This window comes from Drosophila santomea, chromosome 3R (genome assembly GCF_016746245.2).
Source record: "Drosophila santomea strain STO CAGO 1482 chromosome 3R, Prin_Dsan_1.1, whole genome shotgun sequence".
Lineage (NCBI taxonomy): Eukaryota > Metazoa > Arthropoda > Insecta > Diptera > Drosophilidae > Drosophila > Drosophila santomea.
Window position 1 is genome coordinate 18,835,128 of NC_053019.2, and position 23,907 is coordinate 18,859,034.

At 42.1% G+C, this 23,907-nt stretch overlaps 1 protein-coding gene across 5 annotated transcripts in view; it reads left to right on the forward strand.

Moving 5' to 3' along the window:
• Positions 1-142: 142 nt before the first annotated feature.
• LOC120454709 overlaps positions 143-23,907 on the forward strand; it is a 153,807-nt gene continuing 130,042 nt past the window's right edge. For all 5 annotated transcript variants that reach the window (XM_039640254.2, XM_039640255.2, XM_039640256.2 and 2 more), the window contains exons 1-3: positions 143-843; positions 9,059-9,108; positions 16,369-16,424. The gene's annotated coding sequence lies outside the window, so the exon portion shown is untranslated. The remainder of the gene's footprint in view (positions 844-9,058; positions 9,109-16,368; positions 16,425-23,907) is intronic.

Genomic DNA, 23,907 nt, shown 5'->3' on the forward strand with positions numbered 1-23,907 from the left:
CCTCCGAACTCGAACACAACCGGTTGCATCGAACCGAAAAAGTGACCGTTCGCGCGCTGTGCGTGTGACGCTAAAAATGCCAGCTGAGGCGACCAACATATACGAATATATACGAACGCATTTATCGCCGCGCGGTCAGTCGTCGAAATGTTCGAGATCCGGTCGTTTTGAAGAACCAGCTCGAGCGGTCTTGTCGCGTGAAATTGAAACTGAAAAAGCCGGCAAAACTGAAGCAAGTGTGTTGTGATTCAGAATTGAGCAAAACGAAAACGGTGGCCAAAACGAGCCGTTTAATGAGCAAACAAGCTGGCCAATAACCAATTACCATTTACCATTTACCATGCCATCAAGGCATCGTGTAACAACGCAGACACAACCGGCAGCAATTAGTTAATTTGAAACGTCGTGTGTGTTCCTCTCCAAAAAAAAAAAAAAGAAAAGAAAAAAACAAACCAAGTAATTTACCAAGCATTTAAACTGCATTTGTAGCATAACACTTTAGTGGCGCGTAGGAGAAAACAGCAAGGTCGTTAGGGGTCGAATGCGAAATTGTTTGTGATGCAAGTGACAAAATCAAAATTGGAGTAAATAGGTAAAAGTTGTAAGAAAGAGGAGACACGGATATTTCCCCTTTTCGCCTTTTTGGCCATTTCTGTGAGCATCTTCGCGTCGCGTAACGGTAAATCTTTGCGCCCTGCGTGTCTTCGTGTGCGTGCGTGTTTGAGTGTGCGTTTTTTTCGGTTTTGTTTTCATCTCCTCCTTGCCGTCCTCCTTCTGCTTCCTTCCACCTTCAATTGCCATCTCCTAATTTCCACTACGAACGGAGAAACACGAAAACGAAAAGTAAGTGCCGCTACTTTTATTCCTCCTATGTATGTCCATATATGTGTTATTGTAAAAGATTTGCAGCCATGTGTATGTGTGTAATTGTGTGTGTGAGGGAGATTTCGTATGTGCGATAGTGTGTGTGCAGCCTCCACCAAGCGCCGCATTTAAAGGATATTCCTAATCCGTTTTATTGATTGCAGGGCAGAAAGGAGCGGCGAAAAAAACAGCAACAACAACAACTACACAGCTGGAGTGCTCAAATTGTTTGCGTGTAACTGTGTGCGTTTTTTGTCTATGTGTGTGTGTGTGCTCGCCCGTGTTTAGTTTTGTTGTTCTCGGCAATCTGTGCCGCTTTTTTATGTTTTTATTCCCTTCCCATTTCCACTCTATCCTCATCCTCCGGGGTTGTTGTTGTTGTTGTCGGTGATTTAGTAGTGCCTGCTGTTTTCGTTTCGTTTCTTCTTTTTCTCCCTCTTATATCCCTCTAATTCTGACTCCTGGCCGGCTTTTTGTTGTTGCTGCCCACAGATTTCCTGACAAATGTTAATTATTTATGCAACACTTCCTTTGCACTCTGCATTTTGTTATACAACTGTCCATTTTCACTCCTTTGGCTTAAATTGTATAAACACTTCCTAAATCTCTTGAAAACTTCCCTTTTGAGATAGAAGAACTTAAAAAATTAAGAAACCACTTTTATAAACATTGTTTTATTGATGCAGAAAATGATGCACAGCAATAACAGCAATCAGAAAGACATTTAAAAGTTCAGAAATGTCTACACAATGATTTATTTAAAGTACCTATCAAACCTATGTATGAACATAATTAATTGCTGTCTCGACCCATAATTAAACGTCAATTAACAGAACATTGATTATTTCTGTTTTCATAAGGTGCTTTCAATATGTTGACTCTTATCTGTAGACACTCGATTGAAATGTCTTTTAAACACCTGTCTTGCCAGTGTCAAAATAAAACCTTAAACTGCCGACTTTAGACGCCGAAATGATTGTCTTTTTAAATCGCACAATCACACCTTCTTTTGCCGTGTCTCCCTTTTTTTTGCCTTCTTGTTTGTGGCCGCTTATCTGTGCTTATAATACGTGTACATTTTCGCTGCGTTCCATATCTCGGTGAATAACTTCATCAGAAAATTAAGCGAAATATGCCTGGCACCTGCCCCCGTGGGCATAACTCAATAATCACATCAAATGTCTCCACTGGACTTGCAGCCGTGCTCCCTCCAGATGCCTCCCTCCAGATGCCCACTTCCTGGAGCAGCGGTCGCAACACCTCCTTAAGAGGTGTGTCCACTGGTCTCCCTGGTATCGCTGGCCACCTCAACTCCCAGATCTTGGCTGCCCAGCCTTTTGCAGCTCCCCAGCCCCCCAGCCTTTTCAGCTCCTCAGCCTTTCCAGCTAATGCCGCACAGCTGCGCGCCATTTAAGTCGCTGACAAGTGTTTTGCCGGCATCTCCGGAATGCGACGGATACGGTGGCAAGGTGGGGAGAGCCGAGGCCCAGAAAGAATCGCCTGCTTCCACGGTTGCTGCTGCCACAGAAGCCGCAGCAAAAAGTGGCAGCCAACATTGCTACCAATCATGCGATAAGCGAGAGGAACACTCTTCACAGCTGATGCTATTTTACCTTACAATTGTGAGAAAAGTTTAGGCAAATACAGTGCGGGTTAGCAAATTAGATTTTCTGGCTGGTTATCTGGTTTTGATACTTTAAAAAGCCTTTATTCGTTCTATGTTGAACACTTTAATGGACTCCATTAGGCAATTAGTTGTTGGCAAACAACACATAATTGCACATCTACAAAGTGTGCAATTATACGGCGAGTAATTGGTCAAAACAAAATTTACATAAAAGCACAGTTGTCTCGATGATTTTGCACTATTATTAAGAGTCATTAAAAATTCGCTTGAAATGTATACAATTATGAATGCAAAATTGGTAGAAAATTCATGGAAGTTTCCATAGTTTTGCATTAAATTTAAATTGTTTCGCATTAAATGCAGGAGACTACGTAAACCCAACCAAAGAAAGCAAAAGTCGCATCGGCCTTTACACTTCCCACACTTTTCAATTAAAGTCTACGTTTTTTTTCGCACTTTGCCAGCAAGTTCGTGCAACTTGCAGGCGAACAACGTGTTAACATGGCCAAAAGCGGTGGGAGACTCGGGACTCGGGCTAATGAAGTGATTAGACTGCGATTTTGCTGATGTTGTTCGCTTTAAGAGTATACGAAAAAAGCATAATAATAATGGAAAAGAAAAAAAAAATGAAATTGGATGGGGAAAACTAACAAAAGGCCGCGTGCGCAGCCATCAAACGAAACGAAAAGCGTGCAACTGCAACAAAAACACCGGCAAGAACAAGAGCAGAGGAATGACCTTATATTGCAACTGCAAGTCAAACAAAGGGCCGCTAATGGGTGGCATTGAGGGGGGGGGGGAGGGGGGGGGAGGAAGGTGTAATCCCTGCCGAGGACCGAGCACAGAAAACCGAGAACCGGTCGATGCCCATTGCCCAGTGCCCATCGCCCAGTGCCCATCGGAGTACGCTTTCCGAACGGAGCGGCTACTGCGGGGCAATTGGGCCAAAAGCATAAAAATCAGTCAAGAGTCGCCTTCGCCAACTCCGCTCAGCATTAAAAGCGACAAACAAACAAACAGACGGACACTGAGCCAAACAAAAAAGATGTATTCCCCATAAAGATAATCACAGATATAAAGTGGGATTTATGGTACTGATAGGCATAAATGTATATCTTAATATGTGAGTTGTAAAACAAGGCTTGGAAACACAATAAATCAGACGCGGAAAAGTTTGTGACGATTCAAATATTCTCTTTAAAAATTCTATACTTTTTGTTTATAGTTTAAAATGACGAATGAAAATGAAATGCAAAAATTGACCTATGAAATCTTATCTAAAGAAGTAGATTGCCATAGCTTAAATCAATTTCGTACCTTCGAGTTCTTAAAGTTATAGAGTAAACTTTTCAAAGGTATTACCCTCTAAATTTCTTTCTGTGGACAAACAGGAGTGCAACTCCCCAACTGGGAATGGAAATGGGAGTGGGACTGCCGACTGGTGGACTGTAGACCGGGGAATACGAATGGCACTGTGACTGGGCCTCGTACTCGAAATCGCACTCGCACTCGCACTCGCAGTGGAGCTGGATCTGGATCTGGACCTGAAACCTGGACACTCGCATCCAAAAGGCCGCCCGTGCGAGCGCAGGCAGCGCTAAAATCGATTTTCTCGCAAACTTGGCCAGGACGGGCAGCCGCAGGCCAACAACTACTCGCTGTCCTCGGCCCTCAGTGCTCTGTCCTGCTCCACATTGCCCCATTCCCGTTGCCATTCCCATTCCCACTCCCAAGCCCACTTCCATTCCCATTCCCAATCCCAGTCGCAATCCGCCGGCTCCTGCTCCTGAGCCTCCTGGTATTCTGGCTGTAATGGATATGGTCGAGGCGCGCGCGGTTTTCGTACCCGAGATCCTCATGGATTATGGGGGTATACTGCGTTTGACCATCAAAATGTAATGGTCAAAAGGAACCACTTTTGTTTGCTTGCTTCAAGCTTTAAGCTTTAAAAAGAGTAGTATATCTTTAAACATAAACTAAGGAATGTTGAAGACAGTTTCTAAAAAAAAGTGATAGTTTTTTATGTGATATACGATTACATTACATTCCTTTAAAGTTTTGTATTTAAGGCGTTCTTGAAACACAAAAAAAGTACTAGGTATTGCATAGTCGTAAGTACGCTCCACTGTGCCTTGCTTACTGGTTAATGATGATGCTGCTAATGATGATTCCTTTGATGACGACGACGATGATGATGTTGACGATGCGGATGATGATGGGGATGATGCGGCGACCACGGTTTCGCTGATTTCGCTGCTGGGGTCTGCTGGTGCAGCTAAAATTGCAAGTCAAACTGTCGTCGCTCGGCGTTGTTTAGTTGTTTTACCCGTGGCATGGCGCTGCTCCTTCCTTCTCACTCTCAGCATTCTCTCTCTCTCACTCTTTCTCCGCCTTGGTAATTGCAATTGCAATTTTCTCCAACTGCAGCAAGTCCGGCTCCTCGGACTTCATAGCCATCGTCATCGCCATCTCCATCTGCGGCTCCATCTGTGGCTCCCGCTCATTCTGCTCCTGGGGGTTAGTAAATCTGCAAATTGCATTCGACTAGCGAATTTAGTGGCAACCGGAGTCAAGTCCATTGCTCTGAGTTATTTAATTTGGGTTATAAATAAATTTGTTTAAAGCAATAATTCGCCTTCCGCTGCGGGAAGGTAACAAAAAAAAAAAGGATAGGTTTCGCTGTAATGTTTGTTTGAGATCTATAAAAATTTTTGTTTTATTGGATGAGTTTATGCCCAGAATGCTTCCTACTTCAATAGTTTGATTGATTACATTTAAACATAGTGTGTTGAAAATATAAGGGAAACACTAAGTCTACAATGGCTTTTAGTTAAGACAAGCATTTTGAATAATTACCAAACTAGTAATAAAGGCAAACATGATTCTCGCTGCACTCTACATCTTCGGGAACACAGTCCTCTTGAAGTTTCAAACCAAACAGCAATTTATAAATGCAATAATCAGTTCCGAGTGCCACACTCACTCACTAACGAATGGTACTAATTGAAATCATATTGCATCCACAGACTGCCGGTAGAGTGGGGTCTTTCAGGGCGGACAGTGGTGCAGAGGTGCAGAGGGTGGAGGTGGGCTGTCAGGAGGCCAAACCAATTCCCGTGAAGAACAACATAATTCGAGGCCAGCAGGGATGAGGGGCAACTATGTGATATGCTGCTGCAGCAGTGCAGCATCCAAGACGAGAATCTACAATCGAGCATCTAGACACGCAAGCAGCAGCAGCAGCAGCAGCAGCAACAACGGCAACAGCATTTGCATTTGGCCCGGACAGCAATTACCGGAGTTGGCTCATGATGTTGGCCTCATGATTCTCGGCTGGCCTGAAGCCTTTGCCACCTGCTTGTCTGGGAAATCTCTGGGTGTCTTCCCCTGCCCGAGACCCGTCATATTTGCAGACGCGGCCAAGATAATAGCACTAAAGATGCAGTTAGGCATACTTCCAGTCATTACTACCGTTCATCTACATTTGTCTGCACTGCCGTTGTGTGACTTTAGGGCCTTAAGCGAACTTATAAATTTAAATTCCACAGTATCTTCTTATCGTTATGTGTGTGCTATCATCTTGGCCGTCACTGTGGCTGCGTGTGTGTTCCCAGCAGCTTAACTGACGTGACTGTCAATAGAGGGATGGGAAAGTGCGAGGGGCATGGGACGGAGGAGCGCTTCGCGTTTTCATGTTTTTCAAGTTGTCTGCAAACGACACCCAGCGACGTCGCCTTTTGCACTGATTTTTGCCTTGGCGCTGCTCTGCAGGCTCATCACAGAAAAACAACAACAAATCAACAGCGGCGGGGGCATCAATGACAACCAAACAACAAGCAGCAAACAAAATCACGAATGCAAGATATGCCAGATCCAGATGTGTCCGACTTGCAGATACCCATGGTATTACTTAATACATAGCTCTTGAAATTGAATATCTCAAAGATATCATTGTATCTTATAGAAGCAATAGTTTTAGTTTAAGGTTTAAAAGAATTGATATATAAGTTCTGCATTTGATTGAAATTTCCAAGTTCCTAAGCTAAAATATTGAAGACGTAACTATCTGTATTAGATCATAAAACACCTGTTAACGTTTAGACATCTAGAAAGCCAATATACCTTGTGTATCCATGAGATACAAGGACGATGATGACGACGACATCGTTTTATGGAGGATAGACCTTGGGCTGCATCTTGCAACCCTTTAGGAATCCCTGAACCCATTCCATGCCATATATCCTGTGTATATAAGGATGGAACCCGCATCATCTCATTCAAAAAGAGAGCTTTGCTGCATTTTTCCTACTTCCTCCGCTGCTCTTGTTGCTCTTCCTGTTGTTGTTGTTGTTGTTGCTGTTCCTGCTGCTGTTGATGTTTTTGTTTATTTTGTGTACCGAGTTCTTGTTGTTGTTGTTGGTGTAGTTGTTGTTTTTGCCATTGCTTTAATTATTGTTCCGTTTCGTCTGGCATTTGCCGCTGCACTTTTTCTTCATGTTTTTCTGTTGTTTTTTCATCAGTTTTTGTTTTGGTTCTTGTTTTTTTGTTTTGTTTTTTATTTTGTTTTATTGCAGTTCTTCTGCATTTCCAGTGATGTGGTGTGGGCGAAAGGAGGGGGTGAAAATAATACAATAGGCGCACCGAATCACTTAAATCATTCACAGCTTGGGGCGGATGTGTAATGGATACGGCTGATTGAAGAGGGAAATAGTCATGTAGTGCACAAATGCATCAGTTTCTGCAGGGTTTTGTTATTATCGTTGATTTTGTTGGCTCTTCATCACTAGGTATGATTGGAATTTGCATAGATGTGTATAAACGTGTATAATAATTCGAATATTTAGCATTGCTTTCTAAAACTAGATATGAAAAGGTTAAAACTACTCGAATAGCCTGATCTAAATGTGTCTCTATAGCAATCTCATAGTTTCACTTGGTCTTAAAAGTGAATTTCAAACTAATTACCATGCTTAAAGAAGAGGCAGAATCCCTAGAAATTCTTGTACCTGCTTGCAGCCAGGTACCTGTTATCGAGTGCCCACCGTAAGAGGCTTAGTCCAAAAACCTTGTGCTGCACTCTGCTCAATTGGTTGCGCTCCACTCGCTTGATAAGATCGCTGATCCATTAATTCGTTTCGGCGCTCTGTTATTTTTTGTGATCTCTTACCCAAATCCTCTTTTTTTTCGACAGTGAACGATGCCAGTTGGTGATTCATTTTCGACTTTTGTGCGATTACTCCTCGCATTGTTTGTTCCGTTGGGGGGAGATTCTCGCATGTAATTATTTTAAAGCGTTTTCCACTTTTTTTCATATTTTTTTTTTTTTGCTATTAAATGTCTGTGGAAATGCAATTGCAACGATGCTGCCGACTCTCACCCGTGAACTTCTAAAATCCAAAGCGAGACCCAACCGCCCAAAAACATTTCACTTTTCTTTGTGCCAAAACGAGTAAAAACAAAACTCACAAAACACCAACACAAAAAAAAAAAAGAAAACTCGAAATGAAATAAAAGAAAAACACAAATAAAATGCAAAAGTTCGAAGCCCCCAGAACGCTTTTGCCGCTTACTTTAACTGCCACGGCAAAAGGAGCAGCAGCAGCAGCAGGAATAATACAAAATAAAAGCCGAACGAAATGAAATAAACAAATCAAAATGGAAGAGGACGAACCACGAATGCAGCCAGGACCTGCTGGAGTTTTCCAGGCTCCTCGGCGAACTGCAACGTTCCAGATACGTTCCCATTGCAGCACGGGGAAAAATAATATTGATCATGAAAATGTCAGAGATAGTTGTTATTCAAGAACTTGGCTCAGAATACAGAAAATCAAATACTTCTCAAAAGAAACTTAATTTTATTTAGACACATATTCCATTATGATTATAATTTAGAAGCATGGATATCAATTAGCGCCTAAAAGGGTTTAACCAGTATTTTTTCTCCGTGCCGTTGTTAGCCATTTTTGTGTGACTTAAATTGCATTTTATTTCTGCAACGTTGCAAAACATTTATTTACTTTCATGGTTTGTTGAGTATTTGCCAAGCCACAAGGAACTACTGCAACGAAACGACAAGGCATGAAATTCGCCAAGGATAAGCACGATGATGATGTAATGATGACGATGTGGCAGTGGCAGCGGCATAGGACGACGACGTCGGAGTTTCAAACAGGCCCTGCGAACAGGAACTGTTGACTGCTTTTGAACTTGTGCGTCGTCGTCGTCGTCGTCCTCGGCAATTGCATCCTTAGACAATGACGCGTCCATAGAAGGCGGCAGCAGAATGAGTTGAATTCACTGAGCTCCAGACATTTTGACAATCGACAGTCCTCTTTTTTTTATAATTTTTCTGTATTTTTTGGCGGTTTGGCAGGGGTGTGCCTTTTAAGTAGCAAGCGGATTTCGCAAAGGGCTTCGAATTGTTATTATATTCATTTTTTGTTGTTGTAAATCCCCCTTTTCAAAAGTTTGTCTTTTCAACATTCTAAATTACGAATTTATAGCAAATGATTTAGACTTTTGAGCATAAAGTATTATTTTTAATTGCGAAAATTCTTTCTCTTACAGATTTCGAAGACCAAAATATTGATGAACTCAATTTTACTATTTGACAAATTGTAAGTATCATTCTTTATTATTTAGATAAAGTTTTGGTGTTTAGTGCATATTTTGCCTTAGAAAATTTGTTGTCGGGCGGATTACTCAGATGAAGATTTTTCAACACGCCGATCGGATTGAAATTGATGAGGCCTGTGCCCCGAAAGTTGCCTCTGCTGCCGCAATTATGCGCTAATTAAATGCTACATAATTTTTTGAATGCCGAAGACAACTAAAAAATGCATAACATATGTTGTGCATCCCGAAAACGCTGCGTTCTCGATCTGAACCGCCGTCTGGGTATCTTAAGCCAACCAAACAAAACCAAACCGATGAAGAAGCCGGAGAACCAGAACCAGAACCACCGCTTTCATGCCCTGTGTCTGGTCTGGGTGAATTGTGGCCTCATGCCTCGGGCTCGGGGCACAAGAAACAATTTTCAGTTGGGGCACACACAAAGAAAAACGAAGCAGCAGCGTCAGTGGCAGTGGCTGTGGCAGTGGCTGTGGCAGCGGCAGCCATAACCATAACATGTTTTCTTATTAATTATAGTTTACGCAATGCAGGGGACAGGCCGAAGACAACAACAGTCACAGTCACTCAGTGATCGAGACTGGCTGGAAGGAAGCTCGACTTGACCATGTGCTCCTCCTCCAGTTCTTCCTTCTCCGGCTGCAGTTCCTCCTCTAAAAAAAAACTAAAAAGAAAAGAGTTCACTTAATTTGACGCACAAATGTCAGTCACAAGATGTTGTTGAACCGCGTCAGTTGGTCGGTTGGTTGGTTGGCTTGGAGTTTTTTTTTCGGTTCGTTCGCCTTCACAGCCCGGCTGCCTGTCGTTACTTTAGTTGTGAAAATAACTCAATAACTAATCCTTTTTGATGGTAGAAAAAGGGTTGGTTATTTGCCGAGGGCATTTGGGTAAGTCAAGGCGAAGCATGTGGCAAAGAGGCTTCACTACTCAGCTGAGCGGACTTGACAATAAAAATTATCATAATTATATTTAAATTAATATGCAACAAGGCCCGAAAAGAAGAAAAATAACCCAAGCCGGCAATTTCCGCGCGCCGGACAAATTACAGGAAATGCCAAACACCAAAGGGGTGCTTCTAGCGGTATGTGTTTTTGGTGTTAGTTCACAAACTGTTTATATTAATTAGGAACCCAGAGTAGCTTCACACTCCGCGTATATTACCATAGAAGTCGCACCCACGCGGCTCCATATAAGAGTCCATTTATGACACAGCCTTCACGGAAGGGCAACATATTTTATATGACTGTTTCAGTTGAATGAGTTCGTTTTCACACCTTTCAATCAATGAAATAGAAACATACACTCAGAAAATTTCAAGTTTCTTTAGTACTTTCCATCAGCAATTCAAAATGTTCAAGCGTTTTGTTAAAGAATGACTTTAATACAGTTTCTCGATAATCCCGAGCGAGCTTAATGTCATTATCGCTGCTCAAACTTCATCTATTGGCAGTCAAGAAGTTGCTAAGCCCACCGACAGACTGAAGGAGACTTTAAGCCCCTTTCGACTCGGTTCCAGCCAATCGGACGGACTGAACACTGAACACGATGGTGGGGCAAATTAATCTGGGAGCAAGACAAATAACCAAAAACTTGTAACAAATGCGCACGACATTAATTATGCAAACCGAAATAGAAACAAAGAAGAGACAACAAAGCGGACTAAATTGTTCAGTTTGCTTTATCTAAATCATGAGCGGCATTTTAAAAATCATTAATCATCGATGCTGATGATTCAGGCGACGTGAGCAGAGCAACTCGAATTCGATCCGAAATGAAATAGAAATCGAAATAGAAATTTAGCATAAGTTATGCCGAGTTTGAAATTAAATAATTAAAATCACATTGCTGGCCGGCCGTATGTTGAATTAACTTAATTATTTAATTTATTCCCATCGAGTTGTCATCAAAAATGCAATAAAAAAGCCGAAATCCGTAAACTACAAAACATTTGTCAAAGCCGCCCGCTCATCGGGCTGAAATTAAAAATTTGCATAAATTTGCAATTGAATTGCACAGAGCGTGGGAGTCGACAATATTAGTTTTTAATTGCCATATAAATTATAAATAAATTCACGCTTCTTCCGCGCATTTCCACGCATTTGAAACGCGAATAGTTTGCATAAATTATACCACTGAATTCTGCCTGAGTGACTGGCTGACTGACGGGCTGACTGACACCTGGCGAAAGAATTGCCCGAAAAATGCATGACAATGCAAATTAATTAAAATATTTATAAGCTTGTACCGACATGCGAGAGGATGTGGTACAGGTAATTGATAATTAAATGAGAAGTGGGCAGAGGGAAAAATAACTAAAATATTTAAAGATTAGTACATTTTTGGATAGGTCAATATTAACTTTTGCATGCAAAGAAAAAAAAATATTATTAGTTCCCACACTAAGCAACACTTGCCATTTAGCTCTGGGCTTCATTAGTTTAACCTCCAAAATTGTTTATTATTTATGACTTTCATTAGGCTTAACTGCTATCCTCTTTTTTCAATATTTACAAGCATTTAAGCACTAAATAAAAAACAACTAAAACAACAAATGGATAAAGCTTTGTTTACATTACGAATTTCATGTTAGATTTATTGGGTTTTTCGTTTTTATGTCATTATTGCTGCGGGGATGGTCTATAATTTATTTAATGATGCTTTTAATGTGGCTCGATTGGAGTTTTTGTTTTGTTTGGTTGGTTTGGTCGGCAGTCATTTTCGCTGGCCATAATAATGGTGTTTAGTGGGGCTTTGGGCTATTTGCATTGCATTTTACCCACCATATGCATAATGAGTTTAATTGTCGGTTCGTTACTTAATTGAATACATTAATAACAAAAGCACCGATCGCGCTCCACAGCGATGTGTGTGCTTATGTGGATTACAGGCCGAACGAACAACTCTTGACATTTAAGCCCCGTTTTCAAGTCAAATTAAAAGCAAATAAAAATCCGGCGACAGCGGACCACGTTGTTGCCTGTTGGCTTCACATACATGGCTAAGAGTCAGCGATTTAGATAGCAATAAAATGCAGCTCACCTCACTGAACTGCACATGCTCCATTACCAATTCAGAAATCTTTAGGCCGTGCGGCTAGAGAGCAATGGGGAATGGGGAAGCATGTTGCAACAACCACGTCAACAACATTAGAGGAGTCACGAACTGCGGCAGGAACACGCTGCAGCAGCAACAGCGCAGCAGCAACCGCAGCAGCGACTGCAGCGAGAGCAATATCAAAAGCAAATGCAACATCGGCAGGAGCAGCAGCGGCAGCGGCAGCTAAATTGTAAACATAAACAAAACATTTATGACTATTTACAGTTGAGCCCAAGACTTGAACTCCAACTGCCATCGGTTTCCATTTTTTTTTTCTTCGTTTTTTTTTCAGGGCGGGGGGCTCTTGTACGTGAGCAATATCTCTAGTTGTTGCTGTTGCTGCCGTAGATGTTGCTGATGAAGTTCAATGAGTTTTCGGGTGTGAAAGGGTCAATTGTGTAAATAGAAACGAAAAACTGTGAACAGCAAACACACAGCTACAACAGCAGCAGCAACAGCAGGAGCATAGCAACTAGGCAACCGAAATCGAACAGGGAAAACATACAGATGAGGAAAATGCAGGGGAAACAACGGGGTCGAAAGAACTCATAAAAATATCACACGCATATAGGAAAAGCATTTGCGATAAGCATTGCACTATGCAAACAATCAGGGACAAATACAAACAGACAACGAGCGCACACAATCGGAGTACCTAGAACCCAGATACAGTGGGCACACGCATAAGTGGATTTAGAAAGAGAATTTGTGAAGGGTCTTCGACACAGGTTAAAACATTTAAAATAAGCTTAATTATTTAACAAAGCGTTTTTGTGTATCATGTGCATGACCAACATACTTTAAAGATTGCTTAAATTATTTTCCTAATTTATTCAATAAAAATATATTAGCGATTTCTCCCACTTAGCGGTCAATCACTGTTAACAATAAGGTTCAATTGCCATCGAAACTGGGAGTGGGCAATAGATATAGAGAGAGAGTCATAGGGTTTTTATATTGAACCAGACAGTCGCTTTTTTTATGATGCAATTAAACATTGTGTTTAATGCATTTGTAAATAACAATAAATAAAAAACATTTACTACAGCAATCACGATAATGCAGCCAGGGGCATTTCAGTTCGGCGGGGGTAGCGATAACGCGATAATGAAGTTGAAGTTTCGAATGCCTCTCACATGGCGAGCTGCTTTATTTGCCTACAGGAAATAAAATTGCCATAAAAACCGCTGTCTCTGTCCAAGCGCGTCTCATAAATGCATATAAATTATGACAGTAAATACGATGGTGGGTGATGGCGGTGTGCGGGGGGATTTTCAGCGGTAACTGAAGCTCATCTAATCTAAGCCCGGCCTTTTAGACCAGCTGGTTGAGCATTTGACGAGGCAATTTCGGTTTTATTGCAGCCGTCAAGTGTCATTATAATCGGGCATTTAATGGCAACTCTTCAGTTCAGTTGTGGCCCACATGTTTGCTCCTCGCTTTTTCCTCGATTTTTCAGAGAAGGCTTCTGCTAATTGATTTTGAAGTGTGGGCTTCCATTTGACATGCATAATCTGCATTTAAGTGTCTTGGGCGCCAGCGTTGACAATTGACATGGCATTAGTTTCGGGGTGAACAATAAAAATTAATCCTAAGTGGCTTTGAAAATATAACGAATTTATTGAGCTCCACTGCCAATTCATGTTGTACAATTTTTGAGATGGGATTTATGACTTTATTGCTTTGAAATGCTGTCAAGGGATTTATTTGGATTTTCTTCGCTAAAATTTTATAATAATTTGCTAGAAAATTGCGATGCAAGTTAGATTTGCTTTGTTTACTTACCTTTAAAATACCTTGAGCGCAATAGAAAGATTAACTGCATACATTTGGATAATATTTAAGCCTGTGCCATTTAGTTACTCAGTATTTAATCAAAGGTTTGCTTGTGGCTGTCGAGTTTTATCAAAGGTTTTCCGCACTTACGAGCCATTTACATATTTGACTGCCTTCAAGGGGTCGTGCGTTAGTCCTTTATCCCGCAGTGCAATCAATGCAGTTCCCCCTTGGATTTTTATTGCCTTTTTTTTAGTATGTGCGTGGCAGGATGCAAATGCAGCAGGATCAACAATAGAGCTGTCAAAGATGCAAATGTCGAGTGTGTGCGTTTTTTATGTCCCAACCTCTTAGTAGGGTTCTCAATCGATTCGCATCCGCAGGCTACTTTAGGATTTTCATTGTTTTGGCTAGCAAAACAAAAAGCAAACCCCTTCCCATCCGTGGGAGCCTGGGTTAATTGAAACCACTCGCAGAGAGGTCTCAATGTCACATAATACTCAATCAAATTAGGGCTCAAGTTGACTCAAGTAATTAAATCTAAAACCAACAATTGCCGCACTTGAAACCTAAGAAGAGGCAGCCACGGCACGCACACACTTCGTGGGTAAACTAGCCGTAAATAGCAACAATTTTCATATTAATTTTCATAATTTTCCAATGTTGACAGCAGAGTAAACACAAATACACGTTGGCAAACAAAGGGCAAGGAACGCCAGGAAAGGAAAGGAGCAGGAAAAAAATGTGTAAGGGATACTCGGACACAGGACAATGGGGGGTAAAACACTGAACCTTGGTCACTTGTTGGTCAACGGCAACCTGCTGTGAGAATGTCAGAGTATGTATATATGTGTGTGTGTGTATCTATGTGGCGACAATTTGCCTAATAACACTGGGCCAAAAGAGCGGATGGGCAGGAGATCGGGGGTGTTTGCCTTGCTTTTCAAACCTATTGGGCACCCCGTCTCCTGCCTTGCGGTTAGTTTGAACTGTTGACTTTGCGGTGAGCACTTTAAATTGATTAAGTTGAATTTGTCTAGCGGCGCCACCGCCTTGCGGTCTTAACCCACCTGTGCCCCCAGCCACCCCCCAGCCCCTTAACCCATCCATCCCAGTCGGATACTTAATGCCACACAAACTGCAGCTGCTCTTTGATTAATTCATGTGTGGAGTGCGGAATGGAGGAAAGGAGTCTGCTCTACGACTCTGTAACAACTCGTGAGACATTAAAACACTTGAATGCCAAAAAACTTTGCAGCAATTTGTGTCGACTTGGCCAGAAGGAGTTTTCAAGCTAGAGTTCGCGTTCGCGCTCGACTTTTGCTGAAGCCTCAAACTCTGACTGTGCACGCGGAAAAAAATGTTTAGAAATTAATTATTAACTTCAATGTTTTCATTGTACTTTTCTATATACTAATGTTCTCAAAGGATTGCCAAAAAGGATATTACAAGACCTTTTAAAAATGTGTGGGATAACCTTTTTGGTTTCCTATAGTATCTACTTATTGCTAGCCCAAACTTTATGCTTTTTTCTCCCTGTATCCCGTCACTTTGTTTGGCTGACTGGGCTGGCAAAAAAACTTTCCAAGTCAAGCGTTGAAATTAAACTTTAGAGCGAAATTGTAAGTGCCCCCAGACAACAACTAAAGTTACAAGTCACACAACAAAGGCAGTCAAGTGAGCGGACAAGAGCGCATCCTGGCAATACAGGGACAAAAGGGGGCAGCTGACAATGAGTTGAGAATGTCATCCCAGCCGAAAATTAATTTTCCAACGCCCAGAAAGAACACACACCTCATCAACTTTGTCATTTTTGCGTATTTTACTCTTTGCTCCACTTAAAGTTTTTGCCCCTTAAAGCGGTGCTCACCTTGTCGAGCGATTTTTGTGCAACGTCATTTCATGCTTGAACACGACGAACTGACCAGAAGTTGTAAACTGTGTTGCGAGGAAGATGGCCCGAAATGAAACTTTTGCTGGCCAAACTAACCACAAGATTCCTCTGGTCCGACAGTCTGCCAAGTTATCCGCTTGCCACCTCCACCTCCAGCCCTACTTTTAGCCAACACCACCCGATTCTCCACTCCTTTCACGTAACTCCACTCTCTACTCCACTGGCAATCATATCAAAGTGTCAATGTACATGGTCAGGCTGCCTTGGACTTGCACTTTGCATTTGGTCAGCACGAAAACAAACTCAAACACGAGGAAAAAGTGTCGTCCAAATGAAGGGAAACTCATGATACTCTAGGAAACGTTTTAAAAAATATATCACATTACTTTTAATGTGGTTACTATATTACAAAATTAAGCCTAAGCTAAGGATTTTATGTAAATAAATACTCTAACACTACACATGTCTCTGTTCATTTCAGTTGAATTCAAAACAGACACTGACGCACAAGGAAACCTGTCACTTGGGAACATAAAGGTAAGTTTGTAAAATCCAAATTTAATTTCAATGTTGATTTTGTAGGCTGCTTTAATGAATTCCTCTTGGGTAATAAGGTTAACATCTGCTTGCTCGCGTTTTTTTTTTGTAATTAAATTTACCATTTTGTTGGTTCTTTTCTTAAGCGCTGTAATTAATGTCTTGTGGCCCCGACGTCAAGTGTTCACTGTACTTGGTGAGAGTACCTATTTCAGCCGCTGCAGTTGCCTTCTGCTGAAGAGCCCACCATGTCTGGCATGAGCCTACAATCGACGACGCCTCCACACACTTCACTTGTCTCCCCACTATCCTTGCCTGGAGCCCCCAATTCCCCTATCCCCCTATCCTCCCCTCACCCACTCGATTTGGCCCCGCCCCTTGTCCCACGCCCCCTTTGTCGCCCAGTCTCTGTCTTGTCCTGATTCCCGCGCCCCAGCTACAATTGCAATTTGTGCACTTTACGCTGCCAGTTTGAAAATTGTGCACACATTCATGGGGCAAAGTGGGAGGGAAAAGCGTGGGCGGGGTGGCAAGAGTGGGGGGACTCCACAAAATGTGGAGTCTCAGTCTGAGTGAAATTTTTGTATCTTGGCGAGTTTGCGCGGAGAATGTACCAACTTGTCGTTGCACTTGAAAAATATTGGCACTTATAAGTTGCTGATGAATTCACATTTATAAAAGGTGCGAACGCACTTTTTACACCATTTATTAATGGTCCAGCTACCAAAATTATGCCAACTTGTAGTTTATTTCAATTTCAGTTAAATTTCTTTTTTAATGCACTGTTGCATTTCTCCACCTGTATTGCCGACCAAATCTTGCTAGTCATTGTCGACGTTGTCGCCCGAGATGGAAGCGTGCAACACTAGCTGCATGCCACATAGTTGCTTCTCAATTGAAAAAGTTGCTCATTTTTACACACTTTATTTTTGGTGCACTCCTGGTTTCAGTTCAGTTCAGTTCGGAGTTTGCCGTTTGGAGTTTGGGCTTTTGGCTTCGATCGCTGTTCCCTTGTTGCACTTACAACTTGGAACATTGTTTCAGCACTTAAGCGACACACACACCAGGTGAAAGAGGAGCCAGAGGTTGAGGTGGAACTGATTGAGGGGGATCGGTATCCAAAAAAAAAAAGGAGGAGGAGGAGGAGATGAGCAGGGCAACAGCATATACCCTGCCCCCCACAGAGATGTGTGCGCTCAAATGTTTAAACATTGTGGCAGCCGCAGGAAAAAAGTGGGAGGGGTTTTCCCCACAAAAGCAATCCCAAATACTGAACCCAAACTAAACCAATCCACACACAGATTCAGATTGGGGCAAACACGCTCACATACACATACAGAGAGAGAGAGAGCAACGAGATGCTGCAGCCTTTTGTTTGAAGTTTGTCTTCGAATGGAAAACTTTTGTGAAAATTAATTACGAATTCGTGAGGTCAATCGTTTTTCGGTGATAATCGAGTGGGTGCCAAGCTCTGGAGGGTGTTTTCCTGGGAACGAGTTTATGTGTAGGGACGGGGGACAGGGGACAGGTTGTTTACAAGCGCTTTACAGCAGGGGGCGGCTATCCCTTCTGTTCATTTTCTCCGACCGCCCGCCCCGGAACCCCTCTCTCTTTTTGTGGATGCCATGCTGAGTGTGTGCGAGTTGGAGTGCATTTTTGGTATTCTCACTTCCTACTTGGCATTTTCCAAAACACTCTGCCTCATCATCGGCAGCCAAATGGATTTTGGGAGGATCCCATGTGGGTTTCTTTGAATACCCTTACCAACAGATGATTGATTATCTTTTAAAGAAACAAATTTAACATTCTTATTTGTTGTGCAGCTTAATTATAATTTTCTTTTCTTAGGTATACGAAGTGCATCTATAAGTCTAGCTTCCTTAAAGTTCTACCCTTCACTGTTTGGCAGTTGGTTTTTGCTGTTGGCTAATAATTTGGTAATTTGCAGTTTTGTTGTCGTCAACATTGTCGTGCCAAAGATTTTATAATTTTCTTCAGATTTTCGGAAGTGGCTCCCACTGCTGTTGCTGCTGCTGTTGTGGCAAAGTTGCTGCTGCTGCAATTTCTGTTGCTGCTGCTGCTGCTGTTGCATTTTGCATAATTTTCCATTTGGTTGTGGCTTGGGCTTGTTGCGTGTCTGCCCCGGCAAGTCGTGAGGCGTAATTAAAGAGTTTATTTTATGATTTGCGGTTCGTTGATGCCGCTGCTGTTGCTCTTGCTGTTGCTCTTGCAGCAGCTTCTTCAGCTCCTTGCTGGATGCCTGGGTGGCCCGAAAGTCGAAGTTGATTTTCCAGATGAGCGTCTTTTTTCCCAAAGGTGCCTCGCAGCTAGTCGGGCATGGCATGCAGGCAGCCTGGCATTGGGGATCCGAGGATCCGAGGAGTGAAGCAGTGAAGTAGTAGTCCCAGCCAGCCGGTCTGTGTGGCAGCCTTTGACGTTGTCATCGCACTTGTCAGCGGCACGACATTGTCCCCGCAAATCCCCGATCTGAAAACGTTTTCGTGTCCTTTGCCAGGCCCTTGAGCCATTCGATGATGCTGTGTCGTCGTCTTGTTTGCTTTGGCATATTGGGGAGACATCCTCGACAGGCACTAATTTTAACTAAATAACTTTGATGAGTTGGCTTTCGGGCGGGCTGGCCTGGCCTGGCCGTAAGGCTTAAGGGCAACCAAAAACCTTTGCTCTCGAACCCCGAGCTTAACCTTTGTTTAACCTTTCTTAAGCTGCAATCGTTACATTTTTTTTGTTTTGTTTTGTGCGCCCAAGAACATATTTGTTTAGGTGCTCGATGGGATGTCCTTTAGGAAAGGATTGTATTTGTATATTTAATATATTCAACGCACATATGGCGTCGACTGGAAACCGAAAAACCCCTGCCTAAATGCTTTAATTAAATGAAATCTCATGGTTTTCGGATGGATCAAGGGGATGGGCGGGGGGATACAGGACATTGGCCGGTCCTGTAACACGTTTCACAGTTGCACGCACAACTATGCGAGATGCTGGTCCTTCGACGTTGAAGGTTGGAGGCGGGGTAATGGCGGAGCACCGAGCACCCATGGAGGGTTGTCAGAGGTCTGGCATTCAAAAATTGAAAAACCAAAATTTAAGCTGGGCCAGCTTTTTGAATTTATGACCAAATGGCACACACACTCACATGGAATACGCATGGGAATGCATGTAAAAACTATAAAGGATCAGCCCAGCCACATAGTGTAAGGGGTGCTGGATTGGATTGGGTTGGGGGTAGTTTTTGCCAGCCATTTTTGGGGTGGCGATTGCGTAACACCACGTAATGGCATGAGCAACGAACATATATTATATGCGGCGGGACAGAAGGGAGCATCGCCATGCAGGAATGGAAAATACATTTGATTAAAAGTTGATAAATTACCTCTAATACATTAGAGCGGACACGAAATCGGAATTGGCTCGCTTGTGTAGCGAAAAACTATTCAGTGTCTGAGTTGTAAATAAGTATGTGGAATAAAAGGGGTTTTTAATCGTATATTAGTTAAAAATGTACCTTTTCCTTACATATAAATCACTTTTTGTTCATTGCCTAAAGAACACATTTCAAGAATTATAGCAACACAAAGGCACAACCTATTTCAAAACGCTCAAAGAATAGAAACCTGTTCGTTGCCTGGCGATTGAGAGAGATAATTTTCCGTACCACTTTCTAATTACTTTGTGTCGCTTCCTCCCATTGCAAATCCTCTTCGATTGCTGCACTTTCGATGCCTGCAGTTACCTAAGCAGGTATTTCGCATTGGCTCAATGAAGATACATGCCTTGGCAATGGACGGCACACTCTCTCCTTTAATCCCAAAACCAAAATCGGAGACTGGAGACTGGAGGGAAAGGACATGCCTCCTATCTCCATCTGCTGGCATAATGTGACACGTTTCGGGGTTGTTTTCTAATCCCAAAACGAAGCAAAGGCCAGAACATAGAGTAGTGGGCTCTTGGGCTAGGGGAATGTGCCACAACCTGACACTCTGGTGTCGGAGTTGTGAAATCAGGCAGCAAAAATTGCTCGGCTTACCTGAGCAGCAGCAGGACCAGCAGCATCAGCATCAGCAGCAGGGCCAGCATCAGGTCTTCATATGCCATATGTATCCAAGGGATACGGCCGAAGCAGCAGCTGTAAGATGGACACACAAAAAGACAATTATTCATGTATGCATTGGACTATAATGCTCTGCTCAGCTTGAAACTCACCTGAATGGCTTGAATAGCTTGAATGGCCATGCAGCATTTCACTTTGCATTATGTAAAACATTTTCACAGGCGACAAACATTTGCATGATTAACCATAATTGAAAATCCGAAAGAGACAACGGCGGTGGCGTTGGCAGTGGCAGTAGCAACTGCTGCCTTCCTGGATCGTAAGTCCAATCAGTAGCGCTCCATTCAACTCAATTTATCTACGCATGCCAGGCAGCCAACCTTCGGATTTCGAATTTCTCAGCTCCTCAAATCCCCAGCTTCCCAACTGCCTTGTCAGTAGTGAGTCATTTCAGTTCGGTTTAGTTCAGCTAACTTGAGTGGAGTCACCTACGGTTGGGCGGAGATTTGCTTTTCCGACTTTCGGTGCTCTTTTCCCATTTGGAGTCCACGCCCATTTCGGCTGCCTTGAAATGCGATGAGGTTGGTCTCATTCTTCGGGGTCCACCAAGGTTGACTTTCATAGGTTCGGCTCGAAAATTGCTAGAAAGTTGAGAGCCTATCATCGTGTAACAATTATAGCCATAATTTATGGTCAGGCAAAACTCGGGGCTTAATAAAGTAATTTTGTAAATATTTCACGGTGCTTTGATTAATTTAATAAATAGTCTTAGCTACCTGATTCGTTTAACTTAAAATACATTGCTCAAAAAAGAATTTTATTTTGTTTTGCTTGAGTAGGTGTAATTGAAATTCAGGGAAGCTTAAAAATAAATTTTTGATGGAAATTATTGATGTGAAACTTTTTTGAAAAAAGAACCCGTTTCAAATGGGAATTTCGTGCTTTTACCAGACCGACAGCTTTGACCCGTAACTGTAATTTGAAACTCATTCATAATTGAATCTCGGTATGTTGTGCTGAGGAAAATGCTTCCTGCTCATTAATGTTGCAGAAGGCGAAAGGTAAGGAGTGGTATTGAGGCAAAGGTAATCAGTCAAGTGCAACTTTTTCCAGGTCTTGCCTCATTTTCAGCCCGTTGAATGCCAGTGGCTTTTGTTCTTTGGGGGCTAATGGAAGGCTTCCTGTTTAGACGGGGTTTTGTTGCTTTAATTAGTTGATCGCACGTGATAGGAGGGCCAGCAGCACTTGTATACCTTTAGCTCTACCTGCTTACCTGCTAACCAACTAAGCCACTATCTCTCTCGCTTTGGTTGTTATATTAGCACTTGTCCAGCTTTAAATTGCTTGTAAAGATTATCTATGGAAAACTCACACTCAATTTGCGCTCTCCAACTTCGGCGTGCATATATGAGGTAGTAATCTGTGCAAAATCTTAAGTAGCTTACAATGAGGGGCGTTGGTTGTGGCCTGGCCCGAAGACAATGCAGATTGCAAATGGTGGGGTTTGGTGTAGCTCGTTGTGGTGGGGGTGGCAATGTTGTGCTTGGTTACCAATACCATCATCTAGACGTATATATATATCCTACACTTGACCGTCCATTCTCTATCCTTGTAAGCCAAAGGATACATAAATTGCAGATGTGCGGAGTCCGAGGAGCGGACAGAAATTGCTTGGCAAATGCACAGCTGTTGCCAACAAATCTACAAGCAATTCGAGTTTCAACTGAAATAACAATAATACCCCCACTCACAAATACACACTACCACATACATATATTGGAGCAACAGCAGTTGTTGCTTCCGTTTCATGTCCTTGTCGCTCCTTATTGCTTCTGCTGCTGTTCTAGTTATCCTTGTTCTTGTAGTTGCTGTAGCCGGCTAGTTGTCCTTCCTTCGTTCGTTTGTTTGTTTGTAATTTGATGCGCGCTTTTAGTTAATTGTGGCATCAGGACATGAACATTTCGGGCTATGCGCAATAACTATGCCTCTTTCGCTGGCGCCTTCTCAGTCGCAGTGTTGTGACACCAGCGGTACAGTGCGTCTTATTAATATAACTACTAAGAAACAACAAACCAAAAAAATGATTAATTAATTTTTATTTTTACAGTTTCAAAGTCTTTATAAAATATGAGATTAAATATATAAAATATTACATTTTCAATGAAAATACATATATTTTTGAAACGCAATGCCCCTACGTGTGCATAGCGTCTGTAAATTGTCGGCCAAGTGACATTTTGTCGCAGTTGTTGCTGCCCAGTGGGTTGGCCACTCTTATTTCTCGGCTTTTGATAGCTTTGTTAGCCAAAACCATATCGAGGTTGGGGAAATTGGTTGGGGAAAATTGGGTTTTAAATTTGCGATGCACTTGTCACCCATGCCCAACCTGCCTGGCATATTTTAGTTAATTAATTTTGTGGTCAAGTGCACGCAAATCGTCTGATATGGATCCCACAAATATATACGCCTGACTTTGATTGGCAAGTGATTTTGAGTTGTCTGGGCGGTTTTTGCAGTCTCCGAATGGGCGGAATGCCATGGCCCCTTCTGGATTTAATTGCATTTGCCAAATGCCGAAAAGGTGAAATGAAGCCTATTAGGCTCTCTGTCGCTGGAATGTTTTTGTGTGAGTTTATGTGAATTTAAAACCGATGCATTCTGCATTATTGCTCACAAATTCACACACAACCAATCGAGTATAATTGGAAATTGCGGTTGTCCTTTCATGTCAGATGAGATGGCAAGTGGCTGCTGTTTTCTCAATTCATCTTTTGGTTATTATCAATTATCAAAAAGATGAGCTAAAATAATTGATGTCAATTCGTATCTTACTATGAAATAAATTTGGAAATATTCCAGTAGGAAATTATTGAAAATATAATTATTTATTGGTTCCTGAAACCCGACTTTTTAATAACAAACACATTAGGGATTGCATAAAAATTTTGGTTTACAGCATGGGTTAAAATATACCGTCTCAAAAATTCCCAATTTATATGAACCTTGCTTGTCAGAATTTGAATGTGAATTTGGCCTGATTAATTAATTATACAACCTTACTTCCGCCGAAAGCTCAAATGGCCTTGCCCAAATCAAGCCAAAATGTTGAAGCCACTTCAGTTTTCAGTTTACCGCGATTTTCTCGTATTGCTCTTAACCCGTGCTCATTACTAATTGAAGCACTTTACGAAAGTTACAAATTTACAATATTTTTCGCCGTAATTATGCTTGGCATATGCGCGTATATTTCAACAAGTTTGGCCCATTCAACAACCCCTCAAATTGGGGTTAAAAAATGTATCGAAGCACGAGTTTCCATCACCCTCAACACTTTTCCACATGCAAAACGAATGGAGTGGAGGCCAAACCCACTTGACCACTTGACCAGTTGGTCATCGTTCGGGAGTCACA